Consider the following 20,080-nt stretch of genomic DNA (forward strand, 5'->3'; position numbering starts at 1 on the left):
TGCTAGCTGCCTCTCCACAATGCCATGTGGCAGAACTGGCATTAAAGAGAGCAAGCCTCTGAGTCCTCCATGGATGCACATGTGCACTGGGGGCTGCTCAAGGAAGCAAACATTTCTTGAGCTGGATCCACGTGGTCTCAGGCAGATGTGAGAGGTGCCATTGCAGCTCCTGGGTGCATGTGATTAAAGCTGAAATCTTAACACTTTCTACGGGTGTACAGTCAGCGACAGGCATATGGCAGACTTGGATTGACCAGCCTAGCTGTGCAACTGGTGCTGGACCTGGCCCGAGTGCAGGAGTGTCTGAACACTACACTTTGTGTGGTTTCTACCTCCAGCTCCCCAGTCGAGCCCAAGCCTCCAATGGACCTGCGGGAAGGAAACACTGACAGCAAGAAGAGCCGCGTAGCTGCCCCGCAGCTCAGCATGGGCTCCTGTGACTTCACGGTTTTAGGAGGAAGAGGATTAAGGCACCCTCTTGGACTACAACTGAGTGCTTTTCATGCTGCCTGATTAAAAGCAGCTGCAGCATTTATCACTCCCAGGACCAAGCATGGTGTTAAGCTGCCTTGGGCTTTGGCTGTCCTGTAACCCTAGGCCGGTACCAGCCTGCTTTCTCTTAGGCTCTATGTTACTGCTATCCATCGCTCCCCACTCTGAGACTGTACTAGTTATCCCCAGTCCACAAGGTAATTTGCTCGGCTGTGGGATTGTAAGCAGCTGCTTTGTCCGTAGATGAGCATCCAGTACAGTGCTCCCAGCTCCGCTCCCATTCACCTGCCCAGAGCTCACTGCAGCAGTGGTGCAGTGCAGGCGTAGGTGTGACAAGCCAGCCCTGCTGAGTCACAAGACCAAGCACAGCTTGGCTTTTTTGTGTGAACATGAAGTTGGCATTCTCAGTGGAAACACATCAGTCACCGTCTTTGCCCAGGATATTCCTTCTCAATGGGCTGAGGCACGCCTCAGCGTCCTAAGGCTGGTGCAGCATGATGCAGCCGGCCTCACAGGACCAGCTCCGCTCCATCCTCAGTAACAACTCAAAGCTCAGAGTCTGGCAAGTCAGTGCCCATCTGCCTCTGCACCTCCCTGCTACCGTTGCCCGCAAGATTCTGCCTTGCATCAGCCCAAGCATCTGACAGCACAATGCACAAGAAAAGTTGTTCCTGGGCTGCACACAGCCCTGCTTGGCCTCAGTACTGCTCTCTCCTTGTGACAACCCAGGGCCAGGGCACCTCCTTGCTTCATGGGACAGCTCAGCACAACACAACCAGGAGGGAGTCAAGTGTGACTCCTGCTACTTGTTTTCCAAAAACAGTTTGGGGTTTGATGGGGAAAAAAAGGGCCACTTGAGTGAGCTGTGCTCCTGGCAGAGAAACAACCTCCCTGCAGCACCTGGCCCAGGCCACTTCTGGGCTCAGTGGTAAGGGCAGCCCTGATCTCAGGTCTTGCCTGCATCAGGAACAGAGGTAGACTACACTGGGCAAAATTTGCTGCTGTAGTTGCCACTTCTAACACCAAGTTGCACATAACCAGGAGCCAACAGAGGAAAGTCCAAGTGTGTGTGCAGAGCCCCCTCTTTGTGAAGGACTGAGCCTGCTGCTTGGCAGTCAGTTGGACAAGTAGCCATGGACTAGCGGTGCCAGGCAAATGAGCACATCCTTCAGTGTCTTGCTGGCAAACCCAAGTGGGCCAAAGACTCACCAGAAAAGCTGGGTTTATTATATATATATATATATATATATATATAAAAAAAAAAAAAACAGCCAAAACATGTTTCTCCACCACCCCGAAGCACTGTCCAGGCAAGTCTCTGTAAGGTCCAAGTGACACACAGGCTGTAGTGATAGATGGTTCCTGCCAGGGCTGCTCGAGTCCTGTTGTGTGGATGGTTGTGGTGGGGTGTTGGTAATGGACAGGCTGGACATAGCAGTCTCATCCTTGGCACCAGGGCCACCTCCAAGCTTTGGGCCTTGGTGAGTCCAGGGGTGGCCCAGTAGACTCTGGTGGGCTCCAGCAGCGTGGGTGGCTGACTGGGGGGCTCCAGCAGGTGTGAAGATGCTCCTTGGGGGATCCAGTGGTTAAAGCAGTTGATCTGAGCAGTGTGGGCAGTCCCTTGGGGCGGAGGGGTCCAGGAGCACTCCAGTGGTGTGGAGGGGTGGGGGGCACAGGCAGGCTCTGGCAGCTGAGGTGATATGGGGTCTACTCCGCAGCAGCTCAGGCAATGTGTGTGTGGGGGGCTGCTTTTGGGGGGTTTAGGTGGTGTGTAGGCCGCTCAAGGTGGGGGGGGGCCTCTAGCAATATGGACGGACTGCTCAGGCAGGAGCTGGGGTGCTCTGGGATGTCTGCGGTGCTGCGAGGGGCTGCTCAGGAAGGCTCTGGGGGTCTCTGGCAGTGCAGGCGGCTGCTCGGCTGGGCTCCAGCGGGCTCGGGCAGTGGGGGACTGCTCCAGAGAGGCCTCTGGCAGTGCAGGGGGACAAATCCGGGGGCTCTAGCAGTACGAGGCCGCTCTGCTGGCCTCTGGGGCCTGTGGCAGTGGAGGGGGCCCTTCAGGCCAGCTCAGGCAGTGGAGGGAGTAGCATGGCACTGGTAGGCACGCAGGAGGCTCTGCCGCAGCATGGGGTAGAGGCGGTGGCAGCCATCAAGGCCGAGGTGTAGGGCCTGGGCCCAGCTGTCGGGGGTCTGCCCTGGCCGCAGCCCAGCAGCCCCGACACCTGGTTGAGGGAGGGCAGCAGGGCCACGGTGAGGAGGGCGGCAGCGCGGCGCTCCTCGGCCTCACTAGGCTGCAGGAGCCAGTAGGCGGCGGTAGTGCCAGGCGGCCGGCACAGGGTGCAGCCCACCGCCAGGTCATACATCTCCACGCCGGTGTCGGTGAGTGCCAGCGCGGCGGCGCTGACGGCGGCGGCCAGGGCGGAGCCGCCGTCCTGCAGCAGCAGCGCGCTGACGGCGAGGCGCGCGCATGGGTAACGCGCCAGCCGCACCACCGGCTCCAGCACCTCATGCAGCGCTGCCGCCACCTCACGCTCCGCCGCCGCCTCGTGCGCTGCTGCCTGCCTCCCATGCCCAACGAAGGGTGCGCGCCAGACACCAACCACCCCGCCGCCGCCACCGCGCCGCCTGGCTCCGCCACCATGGCCGCCTCGCGCAGGCCCCAGGTGGCGCACAGCACCTTGGTGCTGCTCGCCAGCTCCAAGTAGGCTGAGCCCTCAGCCTGGCTCAGCAGCTCCGCACGTGTGAACAGCGGCCGCAAGGTGCACGGGTCCTGAACCTCCTTCTCCTCCTCCTCCTCCTTGGCTGCCGCCGCTGCCCACACCTCCAGTGGCTGCGACTCCTCGGGGCCCCGCAGGCGGCGGTGATTCAGCGGCATCCTCCGGCCGGCCGCCCCACGAGGAAAGCAGGGAAAGAGGGAGGGAAAGAGGAGCCCGGCCCGGCCCGGCCCCCCAAGCACAGCCAGCGGCACACGTGGCAGGCGGCCTTTATTAGCTGAGTTTAACCCCCCTCTAGTGCCCCCATCCTCACCTCACTAAGATCTGTGATCTCCTTCTGCACATCCTTGTTGGGAGCTCTCTGCACTTTCACTTTGGCATCCAGGTCAGACAGCAATTTCTTGAGGCTGTCTACTTTCCTGAGGGCCTAGCAGAATAAAATTCAAGTTATGTTTTGCAGAGAGAGTTACCAAGTTGACCTCTGCCCAGAACCATATGCTGCTGTTCCAGACACGGAGACTCCTTGCCATTCCCACACTCAATGGAGAGCACAGTACCAAGCCCGAATAAATTCTGACACTCACGCCCCCAAGAGGACTTTAGATCTGCAGCCTATCCTGCAAATCAATGTGAGCTCGCCCTGCAGCCACCTCTGCGATCCACCCTATGCCCTTCTGCCCCACTAACACGACAGCTAGAGCTTAGACTCCTCCAGCTCTCTCCTCCAGCTATGTCATACACAGAGACTTCCAGCACAACCTTCACTGACAGCAACATCCTTTTCTGTGACTGGGCTGCTGGAGTTCTGGCCAGGAGTACTTTACGTACTCATAACGATACCCCATGGCGCTGAGTTATCCCAGTAGAAATACTGGCCAAACTTAACTGAAAGGAACCTCGGTAGAGGGTTACCATGTGTGTGTGCATGCTCCAGTGATTTCCTGCAGTGCACAGATTTCACAGAAGATTATCTCCTGCCTCTCCCTTACCTTTCGAGCTTCAGCACCGGTGACTGCAACTATCCTCCGGATGCGTTTAGCAATTGCTTCTTCTGACACAATTACAAAGGGGCCAGTATGGCTGGAGTTCTGCAAGCGCCTTTGAAAGAACCCAGACACAAACTCACAGGAGAGAGTTAAAAATCTCAGCAGGTATCAGCACGGGAGCAAAAAAAAATAAAAAAAAAATAAATAAAGGAGATGCAGCAAGAGTGGAGACAGGACTCAACTCAGCCATTAAAAGTCTAAGAGGGAAAAAAGGGTGGCAAAGACTATGCTCCCAGCACTGCCATAGACAGTATGTGCGGGCAGGGACATAGGTGTATAGGCAGTTTCCCTGTCTGCAAAGGCTGATAGGAAACACAGCTTTACTCAGGACAGTGCACTGGGAACGCTGAGGCTTATAATCATTCCCTCAAGCTCTCACCCTTCTGTGCCCAGCACACATTACAGCAGACCTTCAGGAACTCAGGATCCACAGGGACTCCTCTTCACCCACCCCACTGCCTTCCACTGCCTGTCCAGATACTCACGTCCCTTCGCAGAACTCAGCAGAAGTGGTCGAGCCTGCGGGGCCAGAGAGGTCAGCCAGCAGCTCTTCCACAGGGATGCCGATTGAGACCACACGGACAGGATCGGGGTAGGTCTCCTCAAAAACAGCCCGCAAGCCTTGGATAGCTTTGGCTGCTGCGAGAATGCAGTCCTTGGCATACACAGTCTGCAGAGGACAGGAAAGGAGTGCAGATAAGAGCTGGTCCTGCCAGCTGTGATCAAAGGCCTGCATTCCCATGGAATCCTGGCTTCTTCTGAAATATCCTAAAAGGAAAGTTATGTACCTCACAGGAGTGACAGTTTGTTGAGCTGCAGGGATCCCAAATTGTTTAACAGCTACTCCATCTTCAAGTTTCCTGATACCAGGGCCTGCTCAGACCCTGTGTGCTCCTGCACATTCAGTGATTTCTGACTGCAAACTCCCAAGCAGTGCAGAGGGTTCCTTCCACGGTCTGCTCTGAGACAGGGCTTGTGCTGGGCAGAGCAACTCTCTCACATCATAGTGGGTCTGGCTCACATCACCAGCCAGGCCTGAGAAACTACTCTGTCAAGTTCTCCTTGGCTCTCATAGCTAATACAACACTAGAGCAGGCAAGGAATTACTCCACTCCTAGAGAGGCCTCAGAACCAGTGAACAGAGCAAGGTATCAATCAAAATTTTCTTGAGGTCATTCAGGTCTGTGCACAATACTGCATCAGTAGCTCAGCAAACTCCTGCTGGGCCAAACTTCCAGCATCCCAGATCATACAAAAATTTGACCCAAGGCATTTTTTCCTAACTACGTCCCTATGTCCCTATCCAGTTGAACATAAAGACTGAACACAGAGAGCCAGTCCATGTGAGAAGAGTCAATGGGAACTGGTGACCAAGCCAAAACTTATCTTTGACCTGAAACATTTTGGGGAATGGCAACAAACATAAACCCATGTTACACTGCACAGTTCAGTCACAGGGAGGAGAAAGCACAGAATGAATGGGGTTCACACCAGATTTCTTCTGAAAACTGGTGCCCCAGTCGTCCATTGAGGCTAGTTCAGACACTGTGGCAAGCCTATGCCTGGGTCTGCCAGGAAAAGAACAGGATCCTTTCTGCAGAATTTGGACAGTGAACTGACTGAGTACCATCCCAATCTACAAGGTCCTTCTGAACCTGACAGCCATACCCACCTTCGCTTCGTCGATTATCCGGTTGACAATCCCTTCAACTTTCTTGATTTCCTGGGTAGACAAGGCTCCCTTAGCCATGAATGCAAACCGCAGCTTGTCTGGTGCCATCAATGACCCCCTCCGGTCAGCTTCCCCCAGCACTGAGCGCAGGGCAAAGTTGAGGATGTGGGTGGCTGTGTGGTTGCTCATGACTGACCTCCGCCTGGTCTGGGGGAGGAAGCCACTGTTAAATAGGGCCTTGCACTGCAGAGTCTCTAGCAAGGGAAGTGTATTTTATGGTGCAGCTTCAAGAGAAACCTGAACTAGCCTGAGGAGACCTCAGGCTCATCAAATCCACTGCCCTGGAGCCTTGGCTTGGGGAGTAGGGCATTTCCCATCTAATTTGCACACAACATTTCCCAGGATGTCGCCTCACTGGGCCTGTCTGGAAAGAGGCCAGGGACAGACCAGGTCACAGACACTGTCTCCCCTCCTCAATAGGTAAAAGCGCTGCAAGATGGTAGCCTTCCTTTTTGCTCCAGAAGAGCCCCTTCAGGGAAGGGAAATGCATTTTGCAGACTTGGGCTTAGCCTAGCGCTCACTTGGGAGGCTGAGCCTGCTACAGCAATGTCTGGACCAGGGCAGCCCACCCAGGCTCTCAGCTGTCATCCCCAAGCCAGTGGGGCAGCATGCATGTCTCAGCTCCCAGTCATGCCCGGAACATGATTCTGCTACGGACCAGCAAAAGCCAGTGTCCGTAGCTCAGAGCCAGCAGGGTGTTATCTGCCTCGCAGAAGGAGGAAGCCAGATCTCAGGCAGGAGGGCCACTACTCCAGCTCAACTGGAAGAGCCATGCTACTTGCCTGCACCACATGCTGCAGGGAGAGCAGACTCTCATCCCAGAGCAGCACTAATGGAACGAAATGGCTAAAACCTCCCAGAATTGAGAGGTGAAGCCATCTATTATACTGTGTCTTAACTCACCTCATCAGTAGACAGATGGACTTGATCTCCTACTTTCAAGCTCCCATACAGAGTTCCTATGTGAAGCACATAGCCCCCTCGGACTTGCACATTCTTCACCATGAACTCTGTTTTCTGTACAAGGAGGGAAAGGCACTCAGTGAGCAGAGGGAGACAGACCAAGGGGGAGACAGACAGTCTAGCCAGAGGCCTTGACTGCAACTGGAAAAGCCTCAGCTGAGGGAAAACTGGACTGCTGCATGTGATACAAGCAAGCCAAGCACCTGCAGGCATAGTATGCAGGCTGCAAAGCAGAGAAATGAATGAAGGACAAGGTGGGGCACAGTTATGGGGCATGGCAGAGCTGAATCAGCTCCCCACTTCATGGCTCAGAAGCACCATGTCTCAGCACCACCACTGCAGGCACCTGCATCCTGGTGACAGCCTAACACTGCAGCATGAAGTTATGAAGTTTAGTGAAGCCTCCCAAGAAGCAGGGGAGCAAACCCCAGCACACCTGTGCTATGCTGCACCCCCAAGAAGGAAACCTGTGCAATGTCTGACGCCTGCTATGGACATGGAATTGCTAGAGCTTGTTTGACACCTTCTTCCTCTCTGAACGCACCGGCCCAGGCCCCAGCTCAGACTATGACAGGCTCTCAAGCCCAATCACATCCTCCCTGCTGGTGTCGTCCTTGACCATGTAGCCCTCGTCATAGATCTGCCCACCCTGCTCAGCGTAGAAGCAACTGCGTTCCAGTACTATCCCACACTCCTGGCCAGTGGACACTTCCTCCACAAACTTCTTCTCCCTGCGGATGGCTTTCACTGTGGCCACGAGGCTCCCAAAATCTGTCACCGGGAGGACAGGCAGTGTCAGCAGAATAGGAAAACCTTGCAGATACCATGTAGAAGCATAACTTCATAGCAAAGGCTCCCAGTTATTGCACAAGCTCATGGCAGTTATACACACAAACAGGTGTAAAGAGGAAGAACTAGGACAACATTTAGCTGAGGAAGAGGGAATTTGATTCAATACTTTTCAAGGCAGAGAATGACACTTCTTTCCACACTTTCACAATACGAGCCAGCAGCATGTGTGGCTATATCAAAGAATTAGCAGCAAGAGCCAAAACCAGCAAGCAGGCCAAGGACACTAATAGATTGAGGAGCATCTGCAAAGTTGTGTGGCACTGGCAATGGGCACGCAGGAAATGCAGACACTGTAGCATGGAGACAAGAAGCTGCGGGGAAGAGTCCCCTTAGGTCTCTCTGATCAGGTTAGCAGCAACTGATGTGAACAGTCCTTAGAGCAGCCCTTGGACAGTCTGCAATTCTCTTTCTCTGCTCAAGTTATTACAAATGTGCTATTCATGTGCACGCATTTCACCCACTTTCATGCCCCAAGGAAGATAAATTCAGAGGGACCCTTGTTGAGGCAAATGCCAGGAAGACCTGGCAAAGAAGCTCCTGCCTGTGAGATGTATGAGGAAAGGTTTGACAGCAGAGGATGGTTCTGAGAAGGCTTTCTCATACCATAGACACCACTTGTGTCTGAAGTGTAGCTGCATTTCGGTGAGTCGTCAGTCACCGCCAGCCCTCGGGCCCTTAGCTCTTCGATGGCATGAATGTCCAGCTTTAGAAGGTCCTTCCCTCCAGCACCCTTGCTTTGGGATTTGAGCTGCAAAGGACAAGCACAGAAGTTTGAGAGAACCCACTTCAGCACTGGCTTGCACACACCAGCCTGAACACACAGCTCTCGCTCTCGCATTCCTAGGATCACCTGGCTCAGAGCTTTGCTCTGGGCAAACACCCGCCACCTGGTAGAATGCTCCCACCTCTTCTGGCTTCAGAGCAGGCTGTTCCAGCACTGCCAGCAGGCACTCAAAGCAAGTCTGAGTCCAGCACAGGCATTCAAGTACTTGGCCTGCTCATCCATGCTACCCTATATTGCTGTACTGCATGTGTCAGGAGACACATCCAAGCTACAGGCCTGACTGGACGCTCTGCTTCTCAGACAGGGAGACCCAGGACTTCCATGGGAACAAGGGAAGGTGCTTCCAGGACTTCAGTAATTCTGTCTGAAAGCTGAGTTCGAGGCCACAGGCCTCACAACTTTAGTGTACAAACAGTCTCAGCTACACAGGAAAGGCATGTCCCATAGGAAGTCTCATGGTGTGCTCCGGACTCTCCCATAGGGCACAGAGGTGTGAGGGTACACATAAGAAAGGAGCAGTCTCATGACCAGAAGCTTAAAGATTGGGAATTCTCCTTGCATCCTCTCAGACCAGTGCCCCCTCGAGATGTTGTCTACCTGTGCGTTTTTCTGCTCTTCTTCAAAGCCCTCCATATCCACAACAAGGCCCTTCTCCTCTGCAGTCAGCCCAGTGAGATCCACAGGAAAACCATAGGTGTCATAGAGAAGCCAGGCAGTGTCACCTGCAGAGTAAAAACAGCAGTCAGCACTCCTGTTCCTTGAGCCAATATCCCTTTTCCTGCTCTCAACTGGTTGTCCCACCCAATTGGCTCTGTGCTATGGCAGTCAGAAATTGGCAGGGTAGAAAACAAGTCTCTGGTGAACATGAACACCTGATAAGCTCTTCACTGGCATGCTCAGGGCAGAGAGATCACACTACCATGTTGTGTCTGGGTTGCTGCAGATCTAAGGAAGCGAACACAGACAAAAGAAAAATGGGGTGGCCCTACGCTGAGCAACAGGCTTTTGACTCCAGCTCGCAGCTCCCAGCCCTGCCAAGCCCTGACTCAGTCCCAAATGATAAACATCTTTTGGTGCATCTGGAAAGAAGTCACAGCCTTACTGGGGATGCTTTTACTGTCTCCCAGGCTCTGGATCTTCCCGTCCAGGATGCGACGTCCTCTGGTGAGCGTTTTCAGGAACTGATCCTCTTCTTTGTTGATGATGTCCTTCACCATATCTGGGTCCTTCTTCAGCTCAGGGAAGGCATCCCCCTACACAGCCCAGAGGATTAGCCCTTCAGCATGGTGATCTGCACATGCTAGCACATATAGCAGAGTGAAAAGAGAACTTACCAATGACTGTACCACAACATCAACCAGTGTAGCAAAGAAGCCCTTGGGGGCATTGAGCTTCTCATGGGAGTAGCGCACAGCCCGTCGGAGAATCCATCTCAGCACATACCTAGGAGATAGCACAAGCCCTCATGCTAATATTACATCTCCGATTCATGCTCATAAGATCCCTCTGTATCCACCTACCAGCATCCCCTTCCAGGACCAAGAATGCAGGCTTGTTCACCCTCTCTCCATATTTTCTCTCAACTAACTGCTCTCACCAGCAGCAAGCCAGAGGTGAAGTGCCTGGCCTCAGCCCTGTTCCTCAGACTCACTAGGTGCCCAGAACCAGTCCTATGAGCAGTACCCACTGCACAGTGCCCCAGCCCAAATTTCATTACATTTTTGACAGCAGCATTACTGCAAGTGTAGTTCTGTGTCCACCTGTCCATAATGATCCTTTCTGGGGGTTGATACAGTGGGACTGGTACTCACTAGAGCATTCAGACTGACGTGTCTTCATCTTTTGGGGGACTGTGCTGCAGGGCTTTTTGAAGTGTCAAATATACTGTGGCAAACATTCCTCTATCTACTGCTTTAGTGATGCCTTCAAAGACATTTCACAGACTCACAAGACTCCACTCCCCTCAGGAAAGCTGTACTGAACAAAACAGAAGCAGCAGCAGCATGGCAGTTCCCTTCTTACCCTCTGCCAGCGTTGTCAGGTCTGTCCCCATCAGAAAGGGCCAGCGTGATGGTTCGTGCGTGGTCAGCCAGCATACAGTAGGCCGCATCTATGCCATCTGCATCATCAGCACCAACCTGTCCCATGTACGGCCTGGCACCAGTGCCCTGTGCAGAGAGAAGGCAATTGGCACAGTGTGGGGGTTGGGGATCAGCATCGTGGCAGAACTGCAGGGGAAGCACCTAACAAGTCAGCCTCATCTCCCCTCCCTTCCCAGGGCTCAGAGATGGCACACTCCTCTTACAAGAAGCTGAGCTGATGTATCCAGGGAAGACAGAGAGCTGCTGGGCTCCACACGGTGCCACAGCCTGCATTTGCAGGGCCCAAGGATGTCCAGGGTCAGAGGGAGATAGAGTAAAATTACCACAGCACAAAAAACCCAAGGGAGCAGAGGTAGGGAGAGGGACAGAGTGAACGGAGATCCAAAGAAGAAAACATCTGTTTTGTGCACTGGCTCATAGATTCCAGCCTGGCATTAACCTGCCCAGGAAAAAGCCTTTCCAATTCTGTCATGTGGGTCCCAGCTTCCCTTTTTTAGGGATGTCTCTATCTCTACCCATGAGAAAGACACTGCTGTAATAATGGAGTGGCTGCACATGGTGAAAATCTTGCACCATGGGCCAAGGTCCTCACAGTCAGGCTTCCAGCACATCCACACACAGCAGGAAAACAACAAGAATACACTTGCTTTGTCTACCGATGGCTTTTAACATATGGAAAGGTGGCCCTCTAGCTGTAACTCTGAAGTTCTGCCCCACATCCTTCTGAGGATCAGGAAGTATCTGAGCTTTCCATGTTTTCTCCAGTACAATCTGCAGCTGGAGAGCTCTGACACTTCCATAGGAATAAATGTGTATTACACAGAGGGCTCATGACAGTTAGTTCCTGGCACTGGTAACAGCCCTCCCCACCCAGGAAGACAGAGTAATTGCACACTGGTTCTGCAAGTGACCATTCATGGTTTAGGGCAGAGATCTCCTCTCTGCAGGGGATTTCTGCAGATTAGCACAACATGAGGTTCTGGGTAGAAGTCTGAAGGACAAATTCTGTCTCTGAGTCTAGTACTCAGTGGCAACATGTGCTATCTATCATTGGCAAAAGGATGACTCTTGGCCAGAGCATCTCCCACTGTCAGAGATGACCACGGAGTACACGATTAGGACAGCTCACAGGAAATAGATGGGAAAGCTGCACTGCTCATGTCCCTCGTTCTGCCCTGGAAACATACCCCAAGGTAGCAATCAGTTGGGCCAGTCTGAGTTTCTACCCTCCTCAGCAAAGGACAAATCTGCAGAGCTCACCCTAGCTGGGAAAGTAGAGATCTGCAGACACTATCCCTGGCTAATCACCTCCCTACATCTCCCTGAGGGTCCAGGAAATAGGGAAACAGACAAAGCTGAGTCAGTCTTCAAGCCCAGACTACCCTGTTCATACCTTCTGTATGGCTTCAAAATAAGGAATGAAAAGGTCACTGTCGTAGTTGGACATCTTGTTCTGCAGCACAGAAACCAGCCTCTCCAGACCCATCCCAGTGTCAATACTCTTCTTGGGAAGAGGTTTCAGACTCCCATCAGCTTCCCTGTCCAAACCCAAAAGGAAAGACAAGCCATTATGGAGAGAAGCACTGCAGAGACATGCCCATCTCTCCTCTCCATGAGATTTTGTTGCATAAGATTTAAGAGACAGGCCCATACACAAATCACACACAGGGGAACTGTGACAAAATATAATTAACAAGAACCTCAACAACAACCTAGACCCAGATCAGGATGGCATCTCTTTCCCACTTAACCCCTACTAGTGAGCTGAGGAATCATTCCTAATTTGCCCTCAAAACCAGGTATAACCAACCTCTTCTGTTCAAGCTGGCTGGGGGACAGAACATTGCAAAGTGCACAGCTTCTTGAAAAAAAGGAATGGTCAGCAGTCCCAAACCTGTTGACCTCAAGAGCCTGATGGGAGACAGGGAGACACTGAAGGGTGACCCTGCAGGACTGAATGAAGAGCAAGGCTCATATGGATTCTCCCTCGGTCAACGATAGCGTGCCCAGCCTCCAAGCGCCACGACTCCTCTAACTTCTCAGTGGTGCAATACCAAAGTTCAAAAGCTTTCTACAAGGCTTAAATTGCTGAAGGTGTTTGTAGGTACAGGAATGAGGCTGTAGCAAACAGCAAAGCAGTAAAAAGACATCTGAGTCAGAGGGCCGAGAAAGTGGCCAAACTGCTAAGTTGGGGTTAAGGCTGACAGGAGAGATGGCTTGTGGTTAATGGGACTCTACATGTCTAATGAGGAACAGCATGGATAAATGCAAGTCCCAGGACTCATAGTTCAGCTGTGCTCTCCATTCAGCAGCTCAGAAGAAAAATGGGCAGAACGGTCAAAAATGTGGTCTTGTGCTAGGAGCCATCACTAACTACACAGCCTGAGTAAACTCCCATGCAAAACCGGAGCCACCTGGAAATGCAGGTCTCATCCACCTGTTGAATGGTATGAACACCAGGTTCCAGATTTCCAGGACATTGGGGTAATCCTGATTGACCAGGTGCGAGGCATCTCTGCCCCCAATCCAGTCATAGTGGATCTTGCTTCAAGGGCTGCAGGGGCCTGTGTCTCCCATTTCCCAGAAGTTATCCTTCATATTGCCAGGCAGAATCCTACTCTCAGCCAGCCGGTAATAAGAAACTCCTGTTGAACAACAGAGACTCATGGCAAGGCAGGAATCCCCTGAATTGAGGACTAGATCAAAGAAATTTCAGTTCAGCAGTTCCTTGAATGGGCAGAAGAGTGGTCAGGGTCCTGTGACAGACCAAGCCAAGAGCTTAATTCTCACGATCCTACCACCCAGATTCCTTGCTGAGTAGGCAGAGGCCTATAGAACTTCTCAGTGAAGCCTCAGTCAGGAACAAAAGGGGCTATCTCACTTTAATGCATGCTAGGCAGGTTTTGCCCCACAGTCTAGATCTGTGTCATGGGGTTCATAACAGGTTTCACAGGGGGCAACAGCCACAATACCAAAGGCATTTCATCGCTACATCAAATTTCGGCATACTCACAGCTTGACTGCTAAGTGCAGTTCAGGTTTCCACATCTCAAGGAGGGTGAGGCAGAGGCAGAGAAAGAACAGAAGAGGGCAGCTAAAACTACCTAGGGGTAGAACTTCTGCTTTACAAAGAGAAGCTAGAAATAGTAAGAGTCTTCAGTTTGGAGAGGAGGAGGTTGAGGGTGGGCTATGACTGAGAATTACAAAAATCCAACAGGCTCAAAGTAGGATCAGATATACTTTAGAGGTGCAGGTCCCCACAACATAAAAATAGAAGGGTATCCCTCTGTAGTGAGAGCACCTGCAGATTTGTTGAAGAGTCAGTGTCTGGCAGAGTACATGATAGCAGGCCCAGCGTGTGAAACTACACATTGACCAAATTCCCATCATGCCCAGGCATGCACATTCCATTTTGTCAACAATGTCTAGCTGCTTCCCGGCCAGCAGCTACTCAGGCTTAGCAAAGCAGAGACAAGGGAACAGTTCTAGTAGACTAAGAAGCCCTTAGGATACAAGTGGAGTCCTGTCTGGGCGTCCCACTCGTGTGTCTGACCCATGCCTCCGGCAGCCTCCCATCAGTGTGCGATTCCCAGGGCTTCCCGTGCAGTTCAGAGCGTTAAGTCCTTTATTAAATCTGTCCTGTTTAACCCCTCATGAACTCTGAGTGTCACCAGTATCCAACCCTTCCTTGCCTGCCTTGAGGTCACACGCTCTATTGTCCTTAATCCAACAACTGCAGATGCTGGAAATGGATGAGGAAAAGAGTGCAGACCACAGCCAGGCCCGCCTGTTCTTTTTGAATAGCATCTCCTCCTCCTGCTGTCAGAGACAACACACTGAACTGAAAAGATTGTTGGTCTGACCTAGCAGGGCACTTATGTTCTTAAGCTTATACAAGAAATTTTGAATTGGAAGATCTAGGGTACAGGTCTTGGCCTCTTCCATCTAACACTAGTGCTTCCCTTTGGCTTTGCAGTTCTACCACCCTGTAAACATTATTTGTGATATGCCAGATATGCCTGTTACTCTGCCACATAAGGCATGCCACCTTTCTCTGAACAAAGGCAGACAGTTGCATAAATTGCGAAAAATTAAAGATTTCCTGATGCAAAGGAGCGCCTGTCAACACAAAGCTGTACTTTTGAGTGCTGGAGACAGGTCCCAGATGCCTTCCTTGGTTTAGACTTCCTCTCAGTTCAAACCCACCTTCCTCAACAGTATTGACCTCTTGCATCTGCTGGCTAAACTGGGTAGAACTACCAAAACTCAGAAGTGCACTCACACTTGGGCAAGCAGGACCAGAGACATCTGTCCCCCTCAAGCCACAATAGAAGCCTCCAACGCTGCCTAGCTGATACCTTCCCTATTGCTTATCAAAACATGCAGCTTCCTGGATTGTAGGACCTTACCCCAAATCCAGCCAGATCTGCTTGCACTCCAGGTCTGGTTGCAATCCTGCAGTTTCATTTCCACCAAAGGAAGTAACATAGAGTCTTTCAATAGGGATGCCAAACTCCTTGGTGAGAAGGTCCAGAGCCAGGTTGCAAGCAAGTTCCTGTAGAAGGAAAGATGAAGTAAGCAAGTAAAAGGAAGCTTCTCTTCAACATGCAACACCTGCCCATGCAGAATATCAGCTGCTGTACTCACTAGCTGACTACAGTCTACCCAGGGAGTCTCTCAAACATGGAGAAACCTTCTATGCCTGACTTAGGGTCATTCAGAAGATCAGGAAACTAGTCTCCACACAACATTTCAGCCAAGACTCTCCAGACGTCTCCTTGTGCTATTAGGTCTACCAGACAGAAGCTGGACCAGAACAGCTCTCCACAGAGGAAACAGTCAAGATTTTACAGACTTTTGTTATAAGAAATATGCAAACTAATATATGTAATGCACAAGGTACATGGAACATCTCATATGGCTTTCCAAATGCCGTCAAATTAGCCCCTAGAAGGTTCTCTGCCTAAAAAAAAAACCTTTGAAATCTGCTCTTATACTGTATTCTTAACACCCCTTTTGTGAAGTTGAACCCTCCTCTAGCAAGAAGCTTGGGCAAGGACATCATTACGTTATGATCACTCCTCTTTGAGGTCATAGTCAGAGCATACGCAACTTTCCATGGCTACAGCCAATAAAACCTCTACCTGAAGACACCAAACCAGCAGTGAGAATATAAGCACCTTTGTAAACACTAAGTGACTCAAAACATCCTGCAGTGTGGGGTTTTTACTCCATGTTCATCTATTCCAAAGGAGCACAACATGCCTTGGGGACCTTTGGAACTACTCTTGAGTAGAGGTCTTTTCTTTCCTCTTGGTACATTTGTAGACAAACACTTTGCTGAAATCATGGAGATGGGCAACTTTGCGCTAAAGATTCAGAGCTGCCAGTTTTACCTTGAAATGATCCCCAAAGGACCAGGACCCCAACATCTTGAAGAATGTGTGGTAGTAGACGTCCTTTCCCACATCATCCAGGTCATTGTGCTTGCCTCCAGCTCGGATGCACTTCTGAGTGTTGGTAGCTCTGTACAGTTTAGCGAGTGGGTGTGAGGGGTCAACAGTATTGAGGAAGATGGGTTTGAACTGAGAGGAAAAAGAAGAAAGAAATCTAAATGAAGGGAAAATATCATAAGCTCGCTTTCAAATGTTGCTAGCAAAAGCAAGGCAATGAATTTTATCCACCTCGTGATATGCCACCAGCCTGGACACACCTGAAGTAGCATTCAGAACCATCAAGGTTGCTGTCTCCTACATGGAAGGAGGAGTAAAACTGGCCATAACTCAGCACATGTACATGCTCCTGGAGCACATCAAGCCCCAGGACTTCCAAAGGGACTGAAAGCAGCCAGATTCCCAGCTGGCAATATAGTTAGCAAAAACTGTGTGCTGATCTCCTGCACAGCACTTTCAGTAGCCCAGCCCCAACCACTCATTAAATTAGTTAGTCATTTGTGCCAGGATTCTTCATACACCTATTTGCAGCACCAGCTGTGGTCCAAAGGGTCAAGGAAGGGATACTGGCAGTGCTCCCATGGCTGCACAGTCAACCCAGCAGACTCAGGAACTTATCCTAGTGTTTCTACCAACTCTGCAATAGAGCAGGGGACTCCAGGAGATGCACCAGCTACCTCTTTATAACAAAGTGGTGAAAGGGGATCGTGAAAACAGCAATGACTTTCCAACAATCCATGGAAGAGACTGTAGTTTGTTTGAAAACCCTGTCTTCAGGATATAAAGGGACAAATCTTAATCTCACTAAAATGAAATCAGAGGAATGTGACCAAGCTCAGCCCAGAGAGCAGCCACTAAAATATGAAAACTGAATTCCCTGCAAATTGAAGCATTTACAGAGCTAGTCACACCTGGAGCAGGCGTTTATCCAAGAGGAGAAAGGCAAACGCATTGCCATCTAAGAGGCTACAAGCGGCTTTAGACTGCACCTAGAGCTTGACAAACTATTGGTAAGTTCAGGCATCCAGGAGGAGCTTATTAAAAAGGGGCGAGCATTCCCAAAACTCTGCAGACAGCTTCATAGATTTCAGCTGCTACAGGCAATGTCCATAAGAACCACAGTACCAGAGTGGGAATCCTACCTGATTCATGCCAGCATTGGCAAAAAGCAGTGTGGGATCAGCCAGGGGTATTGTAGAAGAAGAGTGCACATTCAGTGTGCTTGTTTTCCCTGAAGAAGTCAATAAATCGTTGCCTGATCTGGCTAGCTGTTAGTGTAACTTCCATCTTAAAACTGCAAGCCACAGCTGTCAAAAGCAAGTGCAAGGGAAAGCAGCCAGGCCTTGGTGCAATCTGAGGGGACAGCAAAGAACAAGGCTCTTACATCAAGACATCACATTGTCAAACTCAAGCACTAACATCAGGATCACTGCCTTTATCCCTTAAAAGGGTTTCCTCACATTAACAATTACTTTCACCAACTCCCCAGTTTAATCATCAGTCCGTCCCAAATGGTGCTGATCCAAAACCTACCCCCTCCAACCTCCCAGATGTCTGCAGTTCTAGCTCTAGTTACCTGTTTTTTGAAACCATGTATTTGAAGATCCCAAGTTCACCTGGATACTGAACTGTTAGTCAGAGACTGTGTCTGCCTTGCCCTATCTCTGGGGAGAACTGCTAAGTACTACAACCATTTAAGGTGAATAAATCATAGGATCGTAGAATGGCTGCAGTTGGAAAGGTCCTCTGGAGATCGCCTGCTCCAACCCACCTGCTCCAAGCTCCAGCTGTAAGGATGCCTGGAAATCACCCCTGCAAGCAGTCACATTACCTTACCCACACCAGTGACAGAAGACCAGCTCCTGTATATTGTACCTGGTACTTAGCACTGTCCTCGGCCTCCGAGAGAGGTGGGAAGAAAAGCCTCTCCCAGCGGCTCCAGTACCAGCGGTGCTGTTGCCTCCACCCTCTCACCACGGTCCCCCTCGCGGGGAACCTTCCCCCGGCCGGCACCGTTCTGGGAGGCAAAGAGAGGTCACGGGGGCAAGCCCAAGTGTCGACGGCCCCCCGAGCCACCCAGAGCCCCCGCAGAGGTCCCGCAGACGTTACAGTCGCCCCGGCCCCCACATCCGCCATGGCCGCTGACAGAGGCAGGCTCCCGGCACGCTTTGCAGCAGGCTTGCACCCAGCAGTGCTGTGCAGGCAGCGAGCACCTTGCCACCAGCACCCAGTCTGGCGCGGCACCCCCCAACCCCGTACCTGCGCAGCCCCCGCCGCAGCCTTTCGCTCTGCACCACCAGCTGCACCGCAAGAGCTGCCCCGCCCCCGCTGATGGCACCGGGCGCCCCTCTCCGATTGGCTGTCGTCGTCTTCACTCAGGATAAGCCCTGCCCCTTTTACCAGGCCGAGGGGCGGTGCGGCGTCTGGCTGATGCAATGGCGGGACATGAGACCACGTGACACGGCTGGGCGGAAGCTGGGTGGAAGCTGGGCAGGGCGCCGCCATTTGAGGCGCCGCGGCCCCGCTGTAGAGCGCTGCTGGTGACACCGGGCGGGCAGCGCTGCGGATGCTCTCTGCGCATGCTCTCTGCGGGCGCTGTGATCCCGCGTTACGACAAGACCTTGGGAAGCACAGCGTGGGCTTGCTCTGGTGCGCAGGGCTGAGGTGCTGGTGTCTGAGGGGCGACAAGCTGCTAGAAGGGCCAGGGCCAGGAGGGGAATAAGGGGGAGAAAGAGCCAGTGCAGGAAGGGTGGATGCACTGGGTGGCTGCCAGCAGTGATCAAGGCCCTCCTTGCCTGCCTCTCGGTCAATACGGCAGGGCCCCCTGCGTGGAATGTAGCAGTTGCAAAGCGGGTCTGAGGAGACCAGTTCACAAACAAGATGTACTGCAGTTGTTCAATGTGCAGCAATTGTGCTCACTTCATGCAGTCAGGGAGCTGCAGGTAACGGAGGTGCACAGCTTGAGTTAACCTGAGGGGCAGTGTTTATAAGGAAGAAATGGAGAAGGTTGACCTAGAGGAAAAAAAGTTCACTGTGAGGATAGTCAGACATTGAAAGATGGGCCCAGAGAGGCTGTGGGATATCTTTTCGTGGGGGTTTTAAGACCTGGCTTGATGGAGCCCCGGGCAACCTAGTGTGAAGTCTGTGTTGAGCTGCCTCTGAAGGGGGTTTGGATTTGAGTCCTCCTGAAGTCCTCTCCATTCCTAAGAGTCATAGGGTGCTTTGACAGCATGGAGATCTTGGTTATATTTGTCTCATCTCTTTCCCACAGCAACCCTTGGGAAACCTGCCCTCAAGTAGTGTTTCCTGAGCCGTGACCTGTGCCCTGGCACGTCTGTGCTGCTGTCTGGTTGGCCAAAATGGCAAAGATGGCCGAAATGTTGGCCATTACCTTGGCTAACAGTTGGACGTTTCCAAAGGTTGCTTGCTGCTTGGCTTCCTCAGCTTTGTGCTTGGCTGGCCGGCAGCTGTCCTCATCAGATCTGGTCCTTCAGCTGCCTTTTTCTCATGTCTATTTTCTCCTTTCCCAGGAGCCTAGAAAGAAAAAGAAGAAACTCTAGTCATGTTGGTTTCTAATGGGAAGTCTGCTCTAGGTGCTGCCTTGTAGATAGGAGCAGGAACAGGCAAGACTGTATAGTGCAATTGCTTGCATGGGTGATTATGCCCATAATAAAAGCCTTCTACAGTGGATCAGTCTAATGCCAGCCATTCTCCGAAATGTACACCCTGCATGGAGGCCTTAGTCTACCCACTGGACTAGAGATGGAAGGAAACATTGCTTCTTCTTCTCATGCACTGTGTCAGCTGAAAACAGGTTTTTCAAATTTCGCTGCCCCTCCACCATTTAGCAGCTGCTGGCAGAAGCCAGAATATTTCTCTGGTGAGTGCCAGGTCTGAAACTACTTGGATCTTCAAGGAATAGCCAGCCTGTCACTTTCCTCTGAG

The 20,080-nt window shown here is 51.8% G+C and overlaps 2 pseudogenes; both read right to left on the minus strand.

The window, feature by feature from the left end:
* The window catches only part of LOC134149677 (capping protein, Arp2/3 and myosin-I linker protein 2-like), a 174,453-nt pseudogene that overhangs the window by 105,266 nt on the left and 49,107 nt on the right, over positions 1-20,080 (minus strand).
* On the minus strand, positions 3,487-17,490 carry LOC134149653 (alanine--tRNA ligase, cytoplasmic-like; annotated as a pseudogene).

Source organism: Rhea pennata, chromosome 21, assembly GCF_028389875.1.
Source record: "Rhea pennata isolate bPtePen1 chromosome 21, bPtePen1.pri, whole genome shotgun sequence".
Lineage (NCBI taxonomy): Eukaryota > Metazoa > Chordata > Aves > Rheiformes > Rheidae > Rhea > Rhea pennata.